Source organism: Giraffa tippelskirchi, chromosome 1, assembly GCF_054371585.1.
Source record: "Giraffa tippelskirchi isolate mGirTip1 chromosome 1, T2T-mGirTip1v1.2.pri, whole genome shotgun sequence".
NCBI classification, from domain to species: Eukaryota; Metazoa; Chordata; class Mammalia; order Artiodactyla; family Giraffidae; genus Giraffa; species Giraffa tippelskirchi.
Window position 1 is genome coordinate 21,117,086 of NC_137275.1, and position 24,142 is coordinate 21,141,227.

The 24,142-nt window shown below is 39.9% G+C and overlaps 1 protein-coding gene and 1 non-coding gene across 6 annotated transcripts in view; both read right to left on the reverse strand.

The window, feature by feature from the left end:
- The window catches only part of CFAP299 (cilia and flagella associated protein 299), a 638,853-nt gene that overhangs the window by 522,345 nt on the left and 92,366 nt on the right, over positions 1 to 24,142 (reverse strand). The gene's annotated exons all lie outside the window — the stretch shown is intronic.
- TRNAR-CCU (transfer RNA arginine (anticodon CCU)) lies at positions 392 to 464 on the reverse strand. The gene has a single exon. It is a non-coding gene; the product is annotated as a tRNA-Arg (tRNA).

Sequence of the window (24,142 nt, forward strand, 5' to 3'; positions counted from 1 at the left end):
TGAATTTAAAAAATAGAACCACAGAAAAAAATGAAAAGAAGTACATATTACACAAGAAGTCTTAAAGTAATTGATGGGACTGAGCTTGGGATTGAGGGATCAAATTTGGCCCTGAGTATTACCAACAAACTAAAAATGAACACGTGAAAAATTATGTAATTCTCATTAGCAGAAACAAACAGGGGCACTTATTTCTTGTAGATAAATAAGTCATTTTTCTAGTCATTAAACATTTTAAATAGTTTTTTTTTTAATTTATTTTTATTTATTTATTTGGCTGCAATGGGTCTTAATTTTGGCCTGCAGGATCTTCAGTCTTTGTTGTGGCATGCTGGATCTTCAATCTTTAGCTGCAGTATACAAACTCTTAGTTGTGGTATGTGGGATCTAGTTCCCTGACCAGGGATCGAACCTGGGCCACCTGCATTAGGAATGCAGAGTCTTAGCCACTGGACCACAAGGGAAGTCCCTCTGCCATTAAAATTTAAAGGAAATTTCTCTCCTCCTTTCTTCAACTGGAGACCCACAGATAATATATTAAATAATGTCCTTTCGTAATAGCCTAAACCAGCATCCTCCTATGTATTGCTATTGTTAATACTGTTATTATTAATATTAAATGTATAATAATGCATAATTTCTATGTGTTTTCACATAAATACCTTTTGAATTAAGTACTGATATTATCCCCACTTAATGGATGAGAAAACATTTGTATAAATGAGAAAACTTAGTAGCTTGTCCCAGGTCACATAAATAGTAAATTCTCATGCATTCTATCATCAAGACTTCTGCATATCTTGTTACTCCAAATCCCATGTTCTACTTCAGATAAAAAGACACCACCTCATTGGCAGTCATTTCTGTGGTCATAGCCTAAAAGTCTGGTTCTCAAAGCCAGCAAGTATCCATCAGCTGGAGGGCTTGTGTAAAACACAAACCACAGGGCCTGAGCTCCATCAGAGATCATGATTTAGTAGACCTGAGATGCGGACAGAGAATTTACATTTCTAACAAGTTTCCACATGATGCTGATGTTGCTGGTCAGAGATTACAGATTGAGAACAACTAGCCTATAATTTGAAAGCTTCCAAATATATACCACACTTTATTTAATAGAGTATTTTGCTGAATGCTTTTTATTAGTCATCTAAATTTATTTGGTAATGTAGGTCCAGTCACTGAGATAAAGAATAATGAAAGAGGACCCAGGTGGTATCTAGAAATAACACCACTTTCTTTTTCTTTTTTTTCAATTAGGGTAAAATAAACATAATACAAATATGCTATTTTAACAACATTTAAGAGCACAATTTAGTGGCATTAATTATTCACAATTTTCTGTACCATTATCACTATTTCTAAAACTTGCCATTATCCCAAACAGAAACTCTGTACCCATCAAACAATAACTTTCCATTATCCTTCTCTCCAGCTCCTGATGAAAATTAATCTACTAACTCTCTCTATGTATTTCCTACAATATTGCCCTTTCATGCCTGGCTTGCTCTAAGATTCATCCATATTGTATCAATAATATGTATGAGAACTTCATTCCTTGTAAAGGCTGGATATTATTCTATTGTAATTAACATCCTTTTCTAAACCACATTTGCCAATGAGTTTTCTAAAGCTAATGAACCAATGTTCACTTTGGTTCTCACTATCTTCTTTTATTTAAGGTATCTACAGTGGTCACATTTCTTTTGTTCAATCTCATTTCATAGTGAAAAATTTGGATTACATATAAGGACAAAAAACAAACAAACAAACCACATGTAACACAACACCTATGTGGTACCAACTTTTTCTGTCTGTAAGTTGACTCTCATCCCCACTTGCATCATCGCACTTAGCATTAAAATCTACATTATTTAGTCTCTACTACGTATTCCTGTGTGGGAGAGCACATGAAAGGAAAATATTATCCCACATTTAACAAGAGGGATGCAGGTGTAAAGTTGCAGGCTTAGATGCCTGCCAAACTGAGACAAGGCAAAAAACTGGGGAATCTTCTGGAAAGAGATTCAGGAGGCAGACGATTTTATGAGAAAAGTAGAATCGTGAAAGTTGGAGAGGGAGAGGCAGATTAGTCTGGAGAGGAAACCAAAAGCAAAATGAAGATCAGAAAAAAGGAGAAAAATGAAAGAAACAAGGTCTACATTTTAGGAAGTGGTGAAGACAGAGGTGCCACTGAGGCATTGATCTAGAATGGCTTTAGCAGCTCTGCTCCAATCAGCTGTCGATTTCCCCAAACCTGGCTGGAGTTGGCTAGAGGAGAGACAGGGGCCCTGACTGATAGCATCTGCCAGCATACATGGTATAAAGGCATAAATACAACCACCTTGGCCAATTTCAGGCTACCAACTGATGGCCTACCTGGGAAGAGTAGTGCCCAGTGGTCTTGCTAGTTCGTGAGTGCTAGCTCCAACACATCCCTGCCTCAAATCCACACATGAAAACACAACCTAGAAGAAAATCAGTGGACCCGCTATTCAAACACAGCTTCAGGACAACAGCTCTACAGGCTTCTCCACAGCCCTCTGCTACAATTTTGACCCAAAAATCTTTCTTGTAAAAGATGGAGAACCATCTCTTCTCTGTAACTGAGAGACAGGCATGGGATTACCTTCCTTCAAGTTTCTAAACAAAACCTTAGCATGCAGATATTTCCTCCTTTGGTGCTGATACACATATCTAGCTGCTCTCATTGTACAGATATCCTGCAGTGCAAAGGTCTAAGGTAATACAAGACTGCAGTAGCCTGGGGTGAGAGAGCATTTGATGGGGTGATAATGATGACCTGCAGTCAGCTTCAGGGGTGAAAACAGAATTCAAGAGCTGAGGGATGAGAAATATTGTCTTTAGCTGACTCTGTGGTTTGGAGTGGGCTGGTGAGGGGGATAAGCCTCTCTACCACAGTTAGCCTCAAGGGAATGAGAAGGAAAACAATTGCCCAGGAGCAGAAGACCTCCATGAGGGGACTTCCCCAGATAAGAATCCACCTTACAATGGAGGGAATGAAGGTTCAATCTCTGGTCAGGGAACTAAGATCCAACATGCCGTGGGGCAATTAAGCCCATGCCTCTGCAACTATTGAGCCTACATACCTCAACTAGAGAGAAGCTCACTCACCACAACTAAGACCTGACACAGTCAAAAATAAAAATAAATTTAAAAAGAGAGGAAGGCCCCCACAACCATTTACCATAGTTTCAGTGCTGGTCAACACTTCATAAATAGGACCATACCTCCAAACTGAACCTTCAGGTTAAATATTTTGAAATATGGCCTTAAATATTTTGTACCTATTTTTTATTTTTATACATATTTACTTTAAAAATACTCTGAAAGAAATTGTTGCATGTTTCCTTGCTTCAGACATTGATAAGGAATTCACAATTTTTAAAACCTGCAATTACTTGGTTCCTTTTGTTTGAAAGAACAAAACAATGAATATCTTGGTGGTATTCCACAACTTACACTTGTTATCCTTTTTGCAGAAAGGGTCTAGAAAGATATGGGCTCAAAAGGGCACTAATTTATACTTTGTGCCATTTTTTAAAATATTTAAGTTGATGCCATTTGGGTCTGCAATTTTTGTTGTTGTTGTTCAGTCACTCAGTAGTGTCTGACTCTTTGCAACCCCATAGACTGCAGTGTGCCAGGCTTCCCTGTCCATTACCATCTCCCAGAGTTTGCTCAAATGCATGTCCATTGAGCCAGTGATGCCATCCAACCATCTCGCATTCTGTCACCTCCTTCTCCTCCTACCTTCAATCTTTCCCAGCATCAGGGTCTTTTCTGATGAGTTTGCTCTTCGTATCAGGTGGCCAAAGTGTTGGCGTTTCCAGCTTCGGCATCAGTCCTTCATGAATATTCATGATGTCACAAAAAAACAGATTTTTTTTTTTTTCTTTGATTATTAGCTCATAGTTAGATCATCATCCAGTCCCATCACTTCATGGAAAATAGATGGGGAAAATAATGGAAACAGTGACAAGCTTTATTTTCTTGGGTTCCAAAATCACTGCAAATTGTGACTGCAGCCCTGAAATTAAAAGACGTTTGCCCCTTGGAAGAAAAGCTGTGACAAACCTAGACAGCGTATTAAAAAGCAGAGACAGCACTTTGTCAACAAAGGTCCGTATACGCAAAGCTATAGCTTTTTCAGTACCCATTTACAGATGTGAAAGTTGGACCATAAAGAAAGCTGAGCACCGAAGAATTGATGCTTTCGAACTGTGGTGTTGGAGAAGACTCTTGAGAGTCCCTTGGGCAGCAAGGAGATCAAACCATTCAATCCTAAAGGAAATCAACCCTGAATATTCATTGGAAGGACTGATGCTGAAGCGGAAGCTTGAACACTTTAGCCACCTGATGTAAAGAGCCAACTCATTGGAAAAGACCTTGATGCTGGAAAAGACTGAGGGCGGGGGAAAAGGGGGCAGCAGAGGATGAGATGGTCGGATGGCATCATTGACTCAGTGGACATGAGTTCAAGCAAACTCTGGAGACAGTGAAGGACAGAGAAGCCTGGCGTGCTGCAGTCCATGGGGTTGTCAGAATCGAACACGACTGAGTGACTGAACAACAACATAGTTAACTTACTAGGAAATTGAGTTTTTTAAGGTACCCTGAATTATTTTCAGATATCCCCATTGAAATTAAAAAACTGCAACTGGGGCCCTCAAAACCTGTAGATTCTGTGCTTCTCTCAACCTGTGAGAGGATCTGTGTTTTCCCAGAAATTACGGCCACTGAATGAAAGAGAAGTTTACATTCGCCTGCATGTGAAATACAGCTTGAGTTGCCGGGCTGCAATCCTCAGGGTTGTGAATGTTAATCAAACAAAGTGTTTATTCATTAGGCACTCCTTTTTTGTTTTCTTTGGGACTGCATGTCTCAGAAGCCTTGCTCAAGTAGGTCCAAGAAAAGAACAGTCTACAGAGGGTTAACACATTAAGGAAAAACTCCAAAATGTATCGGAAGGCTGCAATTTGTTAGTCTGTGTGTTGGTTTGGTTTGTTTTTTCATTCTGTGGCACTCCATTGCTTCCCTTGGTTTTCTTCTCTTTCACTCTCCCAAGGGGGAAGAGATGGAGGGAGACGGATCTATTTTAATTTCCTCATAATATAACAACAGTTTTCAGAGTGTGGAAGAGATGGAAGGGTGGTGATGTATATAGAAAATTGAAGCATTTGGTCCCCAGGCGCCAGTCCTGAAGAATGATCTCAGGTTGCTCCCAGGATCTGTGGGGCATTTGGGGATCTTTGCCTCTGAGACTCTATCACTTCTTTCCTAATGCAGGAATCTTCATCCCTCCTTGTCTCTCCTTTTACAAGGAATTATGACCTAACATCACCACTCTCCTCCTGTCAGCATAGTCAGTACCTCTCACATTTTTGTTACCTAAATTAGAGTATTCTATAAAATAGAAATGTCAAATTGTATCTTTATCTATTCTTGACTTCTGCCTGCTAGAAAATAAGGTCCAGTACATCCAATGGAAAAAAACCTTGATACTGGGAAAGATTGAGGGCAGGAGAAGGGGGCAACAGAGGATGAGATGGTTGGATATTACTCAGCCATTAAAAAAAAAAAAGAATACATTTGAATCAGTTCTATTGAGATGGATGAAACTGGAGCCCATTATACAGAGTAAAGTAAGCCAGAAAGAAAAACACCAATACAGTATACTAATGCATATATATGGAATTTGAAAGATGGTAACGATAACTCTATACGCGAGACAGAATAAGAGACACAGATGCATGTATATTATCATATGTGAAACAGAACACCATTCCAGGTTCGATGCATGAGACAAACGCTCAGGGCTCGGGCAATGGGATGACCCAGAGGGATGGGATGGGGAGGGAAGTGGGAGGGGGGTTCAGGATGGGGAACACATGTAAACCCATGGCTGATTCATGTCAATGTATGGCAAAAACCACTACAATATTGTAAAGTAATTAGCCCCCAACTAAAATAAATAAATTTATTTAAAAAAAGAGAGAGAGATGGTTGGGTAGTATCATCAACTCAATGGACATGAGTTTGAACAAACTCTGGGAGGTAGTGGAGGACAGAGGAACCTGGAGGGCTACAGTCCACGGGGCTGCAAAGAATCAGACATGACTTAGCAACTAAACAACAACATACAATGCATGGTAATTTAATAAAATAACCCAGATCATTTAGGTCACACATACACCCAAGAACTGTAATTTTTATTGCACTACTAAGTGTAAATAAAATTTGATCAACACCTGAAAACAACTTCACCATGGTAAAATAATTTTCAAAGGAATCATTGACATCATTTTAATGCCATTCTTAGTAAAAAGATCAGCTTCGCTGGTAGCTCAGACAATAAAGGATCTGCCTGCAATTCAGGAGACCAGGGTTAGATTCTTGGGTTGGGAAGATCTCCTGGAGAAGGAAATGGCAGTGCACTCCAGTGAAATTGGAGTGAAAATTCTTGCCTGGGAAATCCCATGGACAGAGGAACCTGACAGGCTACAGTCTAGGGGGTCACAGAGTATCCAGCACAACTGAGCGACTAACACTTTCAAACTTTAAAAAAAAAGATTAGGCTCATCATAGAAGAGAAAAAGATGCTAGTCAGATTTATCTTTCAGAGTAGAAAATTAAATGACTGAAAAAGTAAAAGACACAGAAGTATTCCCTGCAGTTTACAGGATCATTGTTTTTCTATTAATCAGTAATAGTCCAGGTACATTTTTTAACTTGAAGCTCACTGCTGCTGCTAAGTCGCTTCAGTCGTGTCCGACTCTGTGCGACCCCATAGACGGCTGCCCACCAGGCTCCCCCATCCCTGGGATTCTCCAGGCAAGAACACTGGAGTGGGTTGCCATTTCCTTCTCCAATTCATGAAAGTGAAAAGTGAAAGTGAAGCCGCTCAGTTGTGTTCGACTCTTCGCGACCCCATGGACTGCAGCCTACCAGGCTCCTCCGTCCATGGGATTTTCCAGGCAAGAGTACTGGATGAAGCTCACTAGAAGATGTCAAAATATTATGACAAGGTAGGAGAAAATATAAAATCTCTGAAACGCACAGTTTTATGTCATTTGGTACAACTCACAGAAAGCTCAACCCATTTCAAATTTATTTTAAAATGAATTATTTCAGTACTACTAACTTTATCTGAAAATGGCAAAAGCAAGAAAAAGTGTGCTTAAAAGGAAAGGTTATAAAAATAATGGAAATAAAACAAAAACCAAAAGTTTGCTAGTTTGCAGTTTATTTTTTAAGCCTCTAAAGCTCGGGATCCTGGACGATATATCTCATCTGTAAAGCTCTGACATGTTCGGAGCAAAGTTTTAAATACTGAAAAACTGAAAAACACTCATTGTTTTTTAAAGTTATGCATCACGCACTATTGGGTGTACTATTTAGCACTGCAACATTTTGAGTGGCCATGAATGTCACCTTTTTCACTTCTTAGGTAAAAATCATCCTTTTCTTAAAAGAGTAAAATACATAGAAAATACAGTACATAGTTTCTTATGTCTTAAACAGCCACATTCAGTTTCCTTTAGCTTAAGTACCAGTAAACTAAATAAATGAAATAGTAAGCAATTGACAGCACAGTAATGTTAAGGTTCTAGCAAACTTTTACATTTTAGGGAGTTATAAGTTAGTTTTAACATCGGATCCAGGCTTAAACTTGGCATAGAAGTTCTTTACTAGAATGTGCAATATTTTTTTTTACTTTATAAAATATAGTCAAAATTAGTTTGCTTGTTATTTAGCCAAAGGTGGCCAAAAATAACATGATCTTGGCTAGAATTTAGATACTCTTCAGTTCAATTCAGTTTAGTCGCTCAGTTGTGTCCGACTCTTTGCAACCCCACGGACTGCAGCACACCAGGCTTCCCTGTCCATTACCAAATCCCACTCAATCACATGCCCATCAAGTCGGTGATGCCATCCAACCATCTCATCCTCTGTTGTCCCCTTCTCCTCTTGCCCTCAATCTTTCCCAGAATCAAGGTCTTTTCCAGAGTCACTTCTTCACATCAGGTGGCCAAAGTATTGGAGTTTCAGCTTCAGCATCAGTCCTTCCAATGAATATTCAGGACTGATTTCCTTTAAGATGGACTGGTTGGATCTCCCCACAATCCAAGGGACTCTCAAGAGTCTTCTCCAACAGCACAGCTCGAAAGAATGAATTCTTCTGCTCTCAACATTCTTTAGAGTCCAACTATCACATCCATACATGACTACTGGAAAAACCATAGCTTTGACTAGACAGACCTTTGTCAACAAAGTAATATCTCTGCTTTTTAATATGCTGTCTGGGTTGGTCATAGCTTTTCTTCCAAGGAGCAAGCATCTTTTAATTTTGTGGCTGCAGTCACCATCTGCAGTTATTTTGGAGACCAAAAAGTAAAGTCTCTCACTGTTTCCATTGTTTCCCTGTCTATTTGCTATGAAGTGATGGGACTGGATGCCATGATCTTAGTTTTCTGAATGTTGAGTTTTAAACTAGCTTTTTCACTCTCCTCTTTCACTTTCATCAAGAGGCTCTTCAGTTCCTCTTCACTTTCTGCCATAAGGGTGGTGTCATCTGTGTATCTGAGGTTATTGATACTTCTCCTGGCTATCTTGTTTCCAGCTTGTGCTTCACCCAGCCCAGCATTTCGCATGATGAGATCTGCATATAAGTTAAATAAGCAGGGTGACAATATACAGCCTTCACATACTCCTTTCCCAATTTGGAAACAGTCTATTCTTCCATGTCTGGGTCTAACTGTTGCTTCTTGATCTGCATACAGATTTCTCAGGAGGCAGGTAAGCCGGTCTGGTATTCCCATCTCTTTCAGAATTTTCCAGTTTGTTGTGATCCACACAGTCAAAGGCTTTGGCATAATCAATAAAGCAGAAGTAGGTGTTTTTCTGGAACACTCTTACTTTTTTTGACTATACAACAGATATTGGCAATTTGATTTCTGGTTCCTCTGACTTTTCTAAATCCAGCTTGAACATCTGGAAGTTCATGGTTCACGTACTGTTGAAGCTTGGCTTGTAGAATTTTGAGCATTATTTGTAGCATGTAATGAATGCAACTGTTTGGTAGTTTGAACATTCTTTGGCATTGCCCTTCTTTGGGATTGGAATGAAAACTGACCTTTTCCAGTCCTGTGATCCCTGCTGAATTTCCAAATTTGCTGGCATATTGAGTGCAGCACTTTCACAGCATCATCTTTTAGGATGTGAAATAGCTCAACTGGAATTCCATCACCTCCACTGGCTTTGTTCATAGTGATTCTTCCTAAGGACCACTTCAGTTCATATTCCAGGATGTCTGGCTCTAGATGAGTGATCACACTATCGTGGTTATCTGGGTCATGAAGATCTTTTTTGTACAGTTTTTCTGTGTATTCATGCCACCTCTTCTTAATATCTTCTGCTTCTATTAGGTCCATACCATTTCAGTCCTTTATTGAGCTCATCTTTGCATGAAATGTTCCCTTTGTATCTCTAATTTTCTTGAAGACATCTATAGTCTTTCCCATTCTACTGTTTTCCTCTATTTCTTTGCACTGATCACTGAGGAAGGCTTTCTTATCTCTCCTTGCTCTTCTTTGGAACTCTTCATTCAGATGCCTATATCTTTCCTTTTCTCCTTTGCCTTTCACTTCTCCTCTTTTCTCAGCTATTTGTAAAGCCTCCTCAGACAACCATTTTGCCTTTTTGCATTTCTTTTTCTTGGGTATGGTCTTGATACTTTTCTGCATCTCTAATTTAAAATCAGTCTTAACTTTAAAAATGAAATGTTGCAGACATTTGTGGATAATGGAGAACAGGTATGACTGGCAGAGCTTTAATATTTGTGCACGTGAGCCTATGACCAGCGCATTCTCTTCACAAAACTCTGTTAAACTTTGACCTACTTCATTTTGTACTCAAAGGCCAAATTTGCCTGTTACTCCAGGTATCTCGACTTCCTACTTTTGCATTCCAGTCCCCTATAAAGAAAAGGACATCTTTTGGGGGTGTTAGTTCTAGAAGGTCTTGTAGGTCTTCACAGCACTGTTCATCTTCAGCTTCTTCAGCATTACTGGTTGGGGCATAGCCTTGGATTACTGTGATATTGAATGGTTTGCCTTGGAAATGAACAGAGATCATTCTACCGTTTTTGAGATTGCATCCAGGTACTGCATTTCGGACTCTTTTGTTGACTATGATGGCTACTTCATTTCTTCTAGGGGATTCTTGCCCACAGTAGTAGATATAATGGTCATCTGAGTTAAATTCACCCATTCCAGTCCATTTTAGTTCCCTGATTCCTAAAATGTTGATGTTCACTCTTGCCATTTCCTGTTTGACCACTTCCAGTTTGCCTTGATTCATGGACCTAACATTCCAGGTTCCTATGCAATATTACTCTTTACAGCATCTTTACTTTCATCATCAGTCATATCCACAACAAGGCATTGTTTTTGCTTTGACTCCATCTCTTCATTCTTTCTGGAGTTATTCCTCCACTAATCTTCAGTAGCATATTGGGCACCTACCTACCTGGGGAGTTCATCTTTCAGTGTCCTACCTTTTTGCCTTTTCATACTATTCATGGGGTTCTCAAGGCAAGAATACTGAAGTGGTTTCCCATTCCCTTCTCCAGTGGACCACATTTTGTCAGAATGCTCCACCATGACCTGTCCGTCTTGTGTGGCCCTTCGGTGACCTTTATTTTTGGGGGCTCCAAAATCACTGCAGATGGTGACTGCAGCCATGAAATTAAAAGATGCTTGCTCCTTGGAATAAAAGACAGCATATTAAAAAGCAGAGACATTACTTTGCTGACAAAGGTCCATCTAGTCAGAGCTCTGGTTTTTCCAGTAGTCGTGTATGGATGTGAAAGTTGGACTATAAAGAAAGCAGAGCACTGAAGAATTGATGCTTTTGAACTGTAGTGCTGGAGGAGACTCTTGAGAGTCCCTTGGACATCAAGATCAAACCAGTCAATCCTAAAGGAAATCAACCCTGAATATTCATTGGGAGGACTGATGATGAAACTGAAGCACTGATAATTTGGCCATCTGATGTGAAGAACTGGCTCATTGGAAAAGACCCTGATGCTGGGAAAGACTGGAGGAAAATGAGAAGAGGGTGATAGAAGATGAGATGGTTGGATGGTGTCATATTTATGTCCTTACCTCTTTAAGGTCATTTCCTTTTGTTCATGAAATTCTTCATAACAGTTTCTTGATCATACCTCATGTTCTTTCTTCATGTAGTTTTATAGCATTCATTCCTATGATCGTGTTTCTAAAGTACCCATTTGCTACACATGATTTTCAGGAGTTTTACTTTTCTTCTGAATGTTTAGTCTCATGTTTCTTTTGCTCTATTATGTAAAAATTTTAATAAGCCTCGTGTTAAAAAAAAAAAAGTTTTAATATTTAATCATTTTATTCTGACTTACCATTACCGGAAGATAAATTTTGAAGATTTTTTCCTGTCCTACTCACTATTTGGGGGGAGCAGGCAGTTTCTTCTCTCAGATCCACAACTTTGAAACAACCTGGTGGGCAAAAATTCCCCTTCTACTTGTGGTTTTGCTCAGATATTCACTTGGTCCTATTCTGTTGTCCTGAGGACTCATCTTCTTCTGCTATCACTACCTCAGTCTCTAATAATCTAGACTAAAATGGTATGATAAAGACAAAAAAAAAAACTAACATTTCCAATACAGGCTGTTATTATGACTTCAATATTCATTAAAAGGAATATTAGGGAGAGGAAGAAGTTTCTCCAGGTGATAGGCTGATGAGAGGACTTTAGGACATTTGAGTTTGAAGTGTTTATGGGTCATCCAGTGAACAGTTGAATAAACAGATCTGAAACTGGGAAGAGACTGGAGCTGTTGTAAATTGGGAAAGCATGGGTGGGAAGAGATCACTTCGAGTCTCTAAACAGAGAAGAAAGCAAATCAGTACCGCCAGTGTGAACAGACAAACTGATGGTGGGAGGGCAAGAGCAGAGAGATAAAAAGAAAAGCAAAACTATGCAGCAAGGGTACATGCTATGGTGGGGGTAGAGGAGTAACAACAGTGTGAAATTCAGCAGAGAAGTCAAGGAAACTAATATAGAGTGTCGCTGTTCTTTTATTTCAAGAACTACAAAGTCCTGCTGACCTCAGTGAAAACATCTTAGTGAAGCAATGGAGACAGAAGTCTAGCCATAGTGGGTTGAGTAGGAGAGTGCATATAGATAATTCCCAGAAAGGTTGCTCATAGGAAAGAAATAGAGTAGGAATTCAAGGAGTTTAAAGGTTGAGAAGATTTTATTTACTTCCATTTGTATTTCATAGGAACAGAATTGAGTCTATATTGAAGAGGAAAAATATCAGTAGAAAGGATGATGCTGAAAATACAATAAAGAAAATACATTTATTTTCTCATTGAAGAAACTTGTTTTGAACACCCACTATGTGTCATGTACCACGTTTCATGTTGGAAATACAAGGGTGGGTTAAATTAGCATGGCTGTTGCCCTGTTAAGAATCCCAGGTGGACCAAAGGCTCTAAGAAGATAAATGAGATGGATATCCAAGTGGAATCATTAACCTCAAAAAGAAAGAGAATCAATTGTTTCATAGAATGAGGGTAAAGTGGACATGATGAAGGCAGGCATATTTGTAGATGGAGGAAACGAGGAATAGGAGTTGAATAGAAGCTTAAAGAATTCTGATTTATCAAGGTCTTTTGTATTTCTATAACATAGGATGCAAATCATATACCCAACTGAGCATGTTCATAAAATAAAAAAAAATAGTTATTGAGGGAAATGAGGAAAAGAAGTAATATGACACTCAGAGTAATCACTGGGCAAAACTGACAATCCAGCCAAAGTTGAAGGTGGTAGATTTTGGTACTAATCCACACAGTGGTATGAATTTCTCCAGTACCACTCAGTGGCAGACCAAACATGGGGATGAAAAAAAAAAGCAGAGGTCTGGATCTATCTTAGGTTATGATAACATGAACTGCTATAACAGATTAATTTAGAAATGTCAATAATTTAACACAATAGAAGCTTATTTCTCATTCATTTAAAATTATCTGGAATAGAAGTAGGGATTTATTCATGAAGTCTTTAGGAAGTCAAGATAGCAAGGCCCATCCGTCTTTAACACGCAACTTCCAAGAACACCTCAAGTGTTGTCATCCAACCAGCAGATGGGGTTGGGGGAAAGGAGAAGGGTCATGCCAGAGGTTCCTACAGAAGTGGCACACATCATTTCTACTCACGGCCTGTTGGAGTTAGACCTCCTGGAGTTAGACATATGCCAAAACCTAACAGGAGGCCTGAGTGCTAGAAAGAGAGAAAACAGGTTTTTGATTAAGAACTTAACCAAGTTTCTGACATAGGGCAAAAGTTTCAATAAGTTAGGATGGATGGATAGATACATAGACAGATAGATTAGATAAAAAGAAATACAAAGAAGAAACTAAAGATGAAGGAAGGAACAAAGGGAGGGAGGGAGGAAGAGAAGGGGAAGGAAAGAGGGAAAGACAGAGACAGACTAAGAGGTTGAGAACTCAAGCGAAGGAAGATTTAAGTAGTAATTTTTAAAAAATGAAGTTATACTAGAAGAGGAAGAAGAGATGAAGCAGCTAAGGAACTGGAGATTAGGATTGCTGAGTAAGAGAGGGAAAGCTAGAAATATCAGAGACTGTGACTTAAAGTAAAGATAGTAGAATTTTGGAGTCCAAAGATAGAGAATGAGAGGTTCCAGAATGTAGCCACTTGTCAAGCTATTATAAGAACTGTGAACTATCAGAGTTGTGTGAACCACAGGGAGTAACAATAAAAAATGAAAGCACTTGGAATGACAAATAAAATTTTGACCCAGTCGCCAAAATACTTGACAAACACAAGAGACGTCACAGATAAACGTGTCACAGAAGGATGGAGATGGATGTCAGGAATAAGTTTCAAAGTAGAAGGAAGATTTTTATTGGAAGATGCAGGAAATGGTCTAGAAAACCGATAGGGAATGACAATCCCAGTTAAACATGCAATGTATAAATGATCTCTATGGCAGATAGTTGCCAGAAAAATCATCTCCTCAGCAGGGTGGCCTAGCTTCAGTTAGGGCAAAGGTGTTGCATGAAGCATCCTATGAAAAATGAGTGTTACAGTAGAATGTAGTTAAAGAAATCAGAAAGGTATTTGAAAATGATCTATAGAGCAGGAAAAAACCAGCAAAAGAGGATTGGCTCAGAAGAAAAGCTAAAAAATCTTGAATTTGAGTTCTTTGCCTAGAACTCAAGGGCAAAAGTAAGCATGAGGGGACTTTATAGCGGAGGTCTGTTAGGAACCAGGCCACACAGCAGGAGGTGAGCAGCAGGTGTACCAGTGAAGCTTCACCTGTATTTACAGCCGCTCCCCATCACTCACATTACCACCTGAGCTCAGCCTCCTGTCAGATCATCAGTGGCATTAGATTATCATAGGACCACGAACCCTACTGGGAATTGTAAAGACTCTGTAATCCTTCTGAGAATCAAGCTGAAACCATTCCCCAACCCTGTCCATGGAAAAAATGCCTTCCATGAAACCAGTCCCTAGTGTCAAAAAGGTAGGGGACGGTTGCTATATGAAATTCTTACACAGAAATTTGTTCCAGTGCCTCCAGGAGGTGAGAGAAGAATGACATTTATTGCCTCTAGCCACACTGGCCCTGGAAGCTGAAGGTTGTCCCTGTGTCACACCTGGTGTGGCTGGAACCCTCCATTCTTAGGGACCAGGCTCCCTGGGCCCACAGTGCAAGGTACTGCTCTAAGGTGGGAATGGATTCCTTCCTACTCAGAAGATCTGACAACCTCTATACTGCTGAATCAGGAAGAAGAGCCATTCTGTTCCTCTCCTTACTTTCAAAGATTGGGTTCTCTCTACCATTCAGGACACCAAGCAGAATCTCTAAGAAAATAAATGAGGGGAGAAAATGCAAAGGACCAAAAAATAGTATCTCAACAATTAACATATATACCTGCATTTATGGAGAAGGCAATGGCACCCCACTCCAGTACTCTTGCCTGGAACATCCCATGGACGGAGGAGCCTGGTAGGCTACAGTCCATGGGGTCGCTAAGAGTAGGACACGACTGAGCGACTTCACTTTCACGTTTCCCTTTCATGCACTGGAGAAGTAAATGGCAACCCACTCCAGTATTCTTGCCTGGAGAATCCCAGGGACGGCGGAGCCTGGTGGGCTGCCGTCTATGGGGTCACACAGAGTCGGACACGACGAAGCGACTTAGCAGCAGCAGCAGCTGCATTTATAATAAATGGAGTCTTAACAGTACTCTATGCACCCAAAGGATATATTAAAAGCAAGAATATTTCCTGCTATTCTGCCAATCCACCCAAGCCAAACGGATTTCAGTGGATAAACATCTATGACTCCATTTAATTTTGCAAAAGTGTGAAAACTCAAAAGAATATGCTTTTAAATACCACAAACTGGGTAGCCTCGTCTCCAAACTAGGGAAATTACCAAAAACAACTTTCCAACATGCCCCAATAATGATTCCAGGTTTCAGAGATGCTCTTAGGACATACACAAATAACAAAGACAGTTACTCAATTTCCCATGTGATTTATTGGTGGTGGGGGAGAAAATCCTGGCTCTGGATCATCAAATGAGGTGACCCTTGCCTTTCAATTGAGTGGTTGACTGAATAATTTATTTCTACTCTGCTTACTTCAAAGCTGTATTTGAAGTGGCTACATTTTGGTGTAGTGCAAACTACTTGTGCAATGTAACTCTTCCATTTTTAGTTACTCTCATAGCCTCATAAAATAAGAAGAGCACTACCACTACCCATTTGCAGATGAAAACATTTTTATAAAATCATTTGGAATGATTGATTACTGCCTCCTTTCCAAAATACCTTCCAATCTTGGTATCCAGAACACCATATTCCCTTTGGTCTCTTCCTGGCTAACCCTTCTCAGTCTCTGCTAGTAACTTCTTCCTCATGGTGTGAACCTCTACATGTTTAGAGTTTACAGGGCTCATTCCCTGTAACTCTTCTTTATCTTATCTGTTCAAGTGACTTTAAATATTACTATACTTGAACAGTTCACAAATCAGTATCCAATGAACTCCAAAATGTTTACCCAACCACCCTCACCATCTCCACTTGGATTTCTACATGGCGTCTCTAATTTGATGTGCCTGAAACACAAACTCTATGGATTCCAACCCTCCAAAAATCCTCCTCCCAGGACTTTCCTGGTGGTCCAGTGGCTAAGACTCCACGCTCCCAACGCAGGGGGCCTGGGTCAGGGCACTAGATCCCACATGCCACAGTGATGAACTGGCATAGCCAAATTTAAAAAATGATAATTAATAAATAAATATTTTTTTAAAAGTCCTCCTCCAAACCCCATACCAAGCAGCACCTTCCTATCTCCTTGATCTGCTTTATTTTTCCAAAGTACTTATGACGATCTATCATACTATATAATTTTTTTGGTTTTTCTTTATTGCCTGTCTTTCCCAATGAAAACATAAGCTCTGTGAATACAGAAATTTTTGTATGTTTTGATCACTGATTTTTTTTTTTTTTTTGGCTGCACTCTGTGACTTGTGGAGATCTTGGTTCCCTGACCAAGGATTGAACCCAGTGAATCAACAGTGAAAGCATGGAATCCTAACCACTGGACCAGGGAATTTCCTTGATCACTGTACTGATCACTACTTGGTGCTTTATCTATCATAAATAAATAAATAGATGCTCAATCTATTTATTTGTATCTATTGGTATCAATAGATAGATAAATAGTAGATGCTCAATCAATACCAGATAATGAATGAATAAAGGATAATTCATTGATATGTGAATCATGCATACTGTACACTGGTGACTGTCAGATTTTATATCTGAAAACAGTAATGTAAGAAATTTAAAGACATTTCAAGGAGGTGCTTTATTTCCTTGGGTTCTGTGTGAGAAAAGGGCTTCCATGGTGGCTCAGTGGTAAAGAATACGCCTGCCAATGCAGGACACACTGCATCCAGGAAGATCCTCTGGAGAAGGAAATGGCAACCCACTCCAATAGTCTTGCCTGGGAAATCCCATGGGGAGAGGAGGCTGGAGGGCTACAGCCCATAGTGTCACCAAAGAGTCAGACACGACTTAGCAACTGAACAACAACAAATATAATAGAAAATGAAATAGGCCAGTCAGTATATATTTTTTCCTGCTTCCTAGGAATTTTCTTCAACTTTACTGGTCCTACATTTTAAATCTTTTATTTTGCTTTTATTTAAAAAAAAAAATCTTTCTTGTTCACCATGTTGCTTTCGGATAGCACTGTATCCTTATTTTTAAGAATAATGAATAGAGTATTGATAGTGAAAGTGTATATGAGTGTGTGGTGGGAGGATTCACTAAAATCCTCAAATAATTTGAATAAGTATCTGTTTCATTTGTGACCATGTGCCCATTTATGGGCATTTTTTTAATATGTTTACTTTAATTTTTCTTTCTTATGTTTTAAGTTTTCCTCAAATATCTGTTGAACCTAGTTATCTCTTCACATTTAGGAATGAGGCAATAAAAACCTAATATGTGGGAATGTGCACACGGGTGCTGGTGGAACATTTCAGCGAGGAGGTGGTCCTTACGCTGGAGAACTCCTACCTCCCAGAATGCTAAGGTCTTTGCTCTGGGCACCAACTCCCACACCAACTGTCCGCATGCAATTCAGACAGTCACTTATTTCTAAAAGGAAGAACCTTCCGATTTTTGCCTAAGTGGGTTGATGCTCGTTGTTGGGTATTTTGTCGACCCTGTGAAGTATAACATTATTGCAACCATCCACGAAGTTCAAGTGAAAATGTTAGTCGCTCAGTCATGTCTGATTCTTTGCAATCCCATGGACTGTAGCCCGCCAGGCTTCTCTGTCCATGGAATTCTCCAGGCAAGAATACTGGTCGGTTGCCATGCCCTCCTCCAGGGGATCTTCCCAATCCAGGGATCAAACTCAGGTCTCCTGCATTGCAGGCAGATTCTTTACTGTCTGAGACACCAAGGAAGCCTTTTCATGTATAGATATAAATGGTCTTGTTTTTCAACTCACTCTTCACTCCTGTTCTTCATCAGAACTGGCATTCTAGAATCTTGAGGATCTCCAGGATTCAATGAATATAAATCTACTCCTTCTCAGGTCCCAGATCCTTCTATCCTGCTCCTGATAGCTCTCCCCAAATTGCTTTCTGTCTACCAGAAAAATCATTGAAAATTTTCAGCCACTAATGGTCACCTATTACCTTCATTGTGAAGTGTTTATACATTTAATCCCTTTGGAGTGCCTGAAATGATAAAGGACACAGTATCATGTGATCAGTGTGTCACTGTGAACCAAATATCTTCTCTAAACCAAATATCTTCTCTTACTCAAAGCTACTGTTAAACTATACCGAACAATAACAACAAAGCTAAAATGCTAGGGAAACAGCTAGATTGGTTTAAAAAAAAAAAAAGAACATCAGGCTTGTGGGAGATTATTTTTAAGGAATAATTTAAGGAATAGGTATATGTGAATTTTTAAAAATTATTCTTTAAAAAGACACTTCTAAAGCTTGTTGAAAATTTAGATAATAAAGCTTGTTGTTCACTTGCTCAGTTGTGTCTGACTCTTTGCAACTCCATGGACTGCAGCACACGAGGCTTCCCTGTCCTTCACTATCTCCCGGAATTTGCTCAAACTCATGTCCATTGAGTCAGTGATGCTATCTAACCATCTTATCCTCTGTCACCTCCTTCTCCTTCTGCCCTCAATTTCCCAGCATCAGGGTCTTTTCCAATGAGTTGGCTCTTCACATCTTTACTCAGCCAAAGTAAAGTGAAAGTCTCTCAGTCATGTCCGACTCTTTGCGATCCCATGGACTATACAGTCCATGGAATTCTCCAGGCCAGAATACTCGAGTGGGTAGCCTTTCCCTTCTCCAGGGCATCTTCCCAACCCAGGGATTGAACCCATGTCTCCCGCATTGCAGGCAGATTCTTCACCAGCTGAGCCACACAAGGGAAGCCCAAGGATGCTGGAGTGGGTAGCCTATCCCTTTTCCAGAGGATCTTCCTGACCCAGGAATTGAACCGGGGTCTCCTGCATTGCAGGTGGATTCTTTACCCTTATTGAGCCAAAATCCTTACTAATTAAGATGTATAGGACAGGATACATACACATTAAAATTTGGGAACAAATGATTTAAAGGGATGATATATGAGAAAACACTATTAGTATACTGAGAGTATTCCTGAAGGAGTTTAAATGCCTCTGCCTGAATGCTCACAGAAAACTCTATTGTGTATTAAAAACTGGAATGTTTGTGATATGCAAGGTTCATTAGATGAAAGCATGATCTCGTCTAATAGCTTTTACGATTTTAAAATCTTTTCTTAAATATAAATAAATAAAAGGGATTGAGTTTTCCCTGCTTACTCTAGTCCTGTAAAATAATGGGTAAGTGCAAGCTACTGTCAATCACAAGAAATTCGATAAGACTGCAGTTTCTATGAGACTCTATACAGGGATTATGTTGAATCTTTGAGTTAGGCATTTTAATAACTTGTGCCAATTTTAGTTTCTCCTCTGCTCTCAATCCCTATGCAAACACCAGGGGCCACTTCAATGTAAACATTCTAAGGACCAAAGGCATCATCATGGCCATCTGTTTTTACTACCATTTCTCATGGTGTCTCTGACTTCAACTAATAATGCAAACATCATTTTCAAATTAATCATTAACAGAGTCGTGTGAATTGTTTTAAGTTAAATTAATGTCTCTGAAGATGACTAATGGAAAACATCAATGTAGACAGATGTTTTCATTTGGGAAAATGTGTTATATCCCTTCAAACAAATCCCATAATCTACCCCCAAAACTCCTACTGCTTAACAAGTAATCAAGTAAAACACAGTAATTTAATTACCTTATTTTTCAAACTTATTGTTGTACCACATTGTTCTCATTCAGCTTGGTTTGATGGCCCTTTTAATGTTCACAATATTAACAATAATAACTTTAGCTCCAAAAGGCATTAAATTTCCGTCATCTAAAATAAACCGTCAGATGTGTTTTACAATAGTCTACCCAAACAGCAGCATGTTAACATAAACTCAGCTAGTTCCACACAGGATACCCAGAGCCATCACAAACTGAGAGACTAACAATTCTCAGAAGAAATTCTGAAAGTAATTTTATCCACTTCCCTTTCCCAGAAATGACAGTAGCCAGAAAAAAACTAATTTGGATTTACATGTCCTGTAATTTATTCTGTTGGGTGTTCCCCTGTATCAAGGGAAACTAGTAGGAAATGAAATAAATAGCTGAGGGCCTGTTTGCCCCAACACGATAACTGACTAAAAGATACCCAAAGAGCCAGGCATGCTAAGACTACATCGCTTCTTTAAAGAAGGAAAGGACTCCGTTCACAACATACAGCTTACTACACACACCAGTGATGACGTAGTAAAGAATCAGCCAACGGGCAGACTTCTCTGCCTCAAATCCCCACCAAACATCTATTATCAGGGTCATCTCTCTCTCTCTCTCTCTCCTTTAGTAATTTTATTTATTTATGGCTATACTAGGTCTTTGTTGCTGTGCAGGCTTTTCTTTAGTGGAGGCAAGAGGGGGTTTCTCATTACGATGTCTTGTCTTGTTGCAGAGCACAAGCTTTAGGGCTTCAGTAGTTGCAGGCTGTGAGCTCAATAGTCACAGTTCCTGGGCTCGAGAGCACAGGCTCAATAATTGTGGCACGTAGGCTTAGATGCTCCTTGGCATGTGAGATCTTTCCAGATCAGGGATCAAGCCCATGTCTTCTGTGCTGACAGGAGGATTCTTTACCCCTGAGCCACCAGGAAAGCCTGGGGTCACGTCTCCTTAGAGTGAAGATCTCCTATGGCCTTCTTTGTTGTTGTTTATTCACTAAGTCATGCCTGACTCTTTTGCAACCCCATGGACTGTAGGAGCCTGCCAGGCTCCTCTATCCATGGGATTTCCTAGGCAAGAATACTAGAGTGAGTTGTCATTTCCTTCTCCAGGGGATCTTCCCTACCCAGGGATAGAACACATATCTCTTGCATTTTCTCCATTGGCAAGTAGATTCTTTACTGCTGAGCCACCAGGGAAGCTCCTATGACCTTCTAGAAGTTACCTTTATATTTCTTCCAGTGGGTTTGAACTTCTACCCTCACCAAACGTGCCTGTGTCCAGGAGGCACAGGTCAACGATAACATCCCTAGTGCTTTTCTGAGTGTTGACTGCAGGACCTGAGTGTTTACTGGTGTGCCATCAGCTTCCTAGGAACAGTTTTCCAGGTAACAGGATCAGGCTTTAGATACGATGGGATCTAGTCTTTCAGTGATCAGTGCAAAGAAATAGAGGAAAACAACAGATGGGAAAGCCTAGAGATCTCTTCAAGAAAATTAAGAGATACCAAGGGAACATTTCATGCAAAGATGGGCTCGATAAAGGACAGAAATGGTATGGACCTAATAGAAGCAGAAGATATTAAGAAGAGGTGGCAAGAATACACAGAAGGACTGTACAAAAAAGATCTTCACAACCAAGATAACCACGATGGTGTGATCACTCACCTAGAGCCAGACATCCTGCAGTGTGAAGTCAAGTGGGCCTTAGAAAGCATCAATATGAACAAAGCTAGTGGAGGTGATGGAATTCCAGTTATTTCAAATCCTAAAAGATGATGCTATGAAAGTGCTGCACTCAACATGCCAGCAAAATTGGAACACTCAGCAGTGGCCACAGGACTGGAAAAGGTCAGTTTTCATTTCAATCCCAAAGAAAGGCAATGACAAAGAATGCTCAAACTACTACACAATCGCACTCATCTCACACACTAGTAAAATAATTCTCAAAATTCTCCAAGCCAGGCTTCAGCAACACGTGAACCGTGAAATTCCAGATGTTCAAGCTGGTTTTAGAAAAGGCAGAGGAACCAGAGATCAATTGCCAACATCTGCTGGATCATCGTAAAAGCAAGAGAGTTCCAGAAAAACATCTATTTTTGCTTTATTGACTATGCCGAAGCCTTTGACTGTGTGGATCACAATAAACTGTGGAGAATTCTGAAAGAGATGGGAATACCAGACTACCTGACCTGCCTCTTGAGAAACCTGTATGGAGGTCAGGAAGCAACAGTTAGAACTGCACATGGAACAACAGCTTGGTTCCAAATAGGAAAAGGAGTATGTCAAGGCTGTATATTGTCACCCTGCTTATTTAACTTATATGCAGAGTACATCATGAGAAATGCTGGGCTGGAAGAAGCACAAGCTGGAATCAAGATTGCCAGGAGAAATATCAATAACCTCAGATATGCAGATGACACCACCCTTATGGCAGAAAGTGAGGAGGAACTGAAGAGCCTCTTGATGAAAGTGAAAGAGGAGAGTGAAAAAGTTGACTTAAAGCTCAACATTCAGAAAACTAAGATCATAGCATCTGGTCCCATCACTTCATGGGAAATAAATGCGGAAACAGTGGAAACAGTGTTAGACTTTATTTTGGGGGTCCAAAATCACTGCAGATGGTGATTGCAGCCATGAAATTAAAAGACACTTACTCCTTGGAAGGAAAGTTATTACCAACCTAGATAGCATATTAAAAAGCAGAGACATTGCTTTGCCAACAAAGTTCCATCTAGTCAAGGCTATGGTTTTTCCAGTAGTCATGTATAGATGTGAGCGTTGGACTGTGAAGAAAGCTGAGCACCGAAAAATTGATGCTTTTGAACTGTGGTGTTGGAGAAGACTCTTTAGAGTCCCTTGAACTGCAAGAAGATCCAATCAGTCCATCCTAAAGGAGATCAGTCCTGAGTGTTCATTGGAAGGACTGATGTTAAAGCTGAAACTCCAATAATTTGGCCACCTCATGCGAAGAGTTGACTCATCAGAAAAGACTCTGATGCTGGGAAGGATTGGGGGCAGGAGGAGAAGGGGATGACAGAGGATGAGATGGCTGGATGGCATCATCAACTCGATGGACATGAGTTTGGGTAAACTCCGGGATTTGGTGATGGACAGGGAGGCCTGTCGTGCTGTGATTCATGGGGTCGTAAAGAGTCGGATACGACTGTGCAACTGAACTGAACTGAACTGAGTCTTTCACTGAGTAATTACCACATCAAAATAGTCAGTCTTAGATGAGGCTCTATCTTCTCAACAGCATAGTTTGTTAAGAGTAATGGGTGAAAGTGAGGAGGAGACTAAATTAATCTAAGTGATCAATCACTGGAAGTTTCCATCCTTTAATAGTATAATGCTTTATAACTATTGTCAAAGAGGAAAGGAAATAAATGGATTATATTGTCAAAAGATATAAAGCAAACACTAAATCAAGCATTTAAAAAAGGTTTAAATGGAAGCAGTTTATCTATAGATAACTAACTATACTAATTATATGCCAGACAGAACTATGTTTCCTTTATCATTACAGAATAACATGAAAATCATTCCTACACTGAAAAATATTAACTTAAATTTTTAAAAAATAAGCTCTTACAATGTCCCAGCTGCATTGCTGGATCCCTATTATGGGATGAATTGTATCCCCCTAAAACTCAGAAGCAAAAGTCCCAAGCCCCAGCAACCCAGAGAGTGACTGCATTTGGAGACAGGGCCTTTAAAGATATAATTAAAGTCAAATACATTTTATAGTTCAGTTCAGTAGCTCAGTGCTGTCTGACTCTTTGCAACCCCATGGAATGCAGCACACAGGGCTTCGCTGTCCATCACCAACTCCCAGAGCTTACTCAAACTCATGTCCATTGAGTCAGTGATGCCATCCAACCATCTCATCCTCTGTCATCCCCTTGTCTTCCTGCCTTCAACCTTTCCCAGCATCAAGGTCTTTTCCAATGAATCAGTTCTTTGCATCAGGTGGACAAAGTATTGGAGTTTCAGCTTCAGCATCAGTCCTTCTGATGAATATTCAGAACTGATTTCCTTTAGGATGGAAACTGGTTGTATCTCCTTGCTGTCCAAGGGACTCTCAAGAGTCTTCTCCAACACCACAGTTCAAAAGCATCAATTCTTTGGCGCTCAGCTTTATACTCCAACT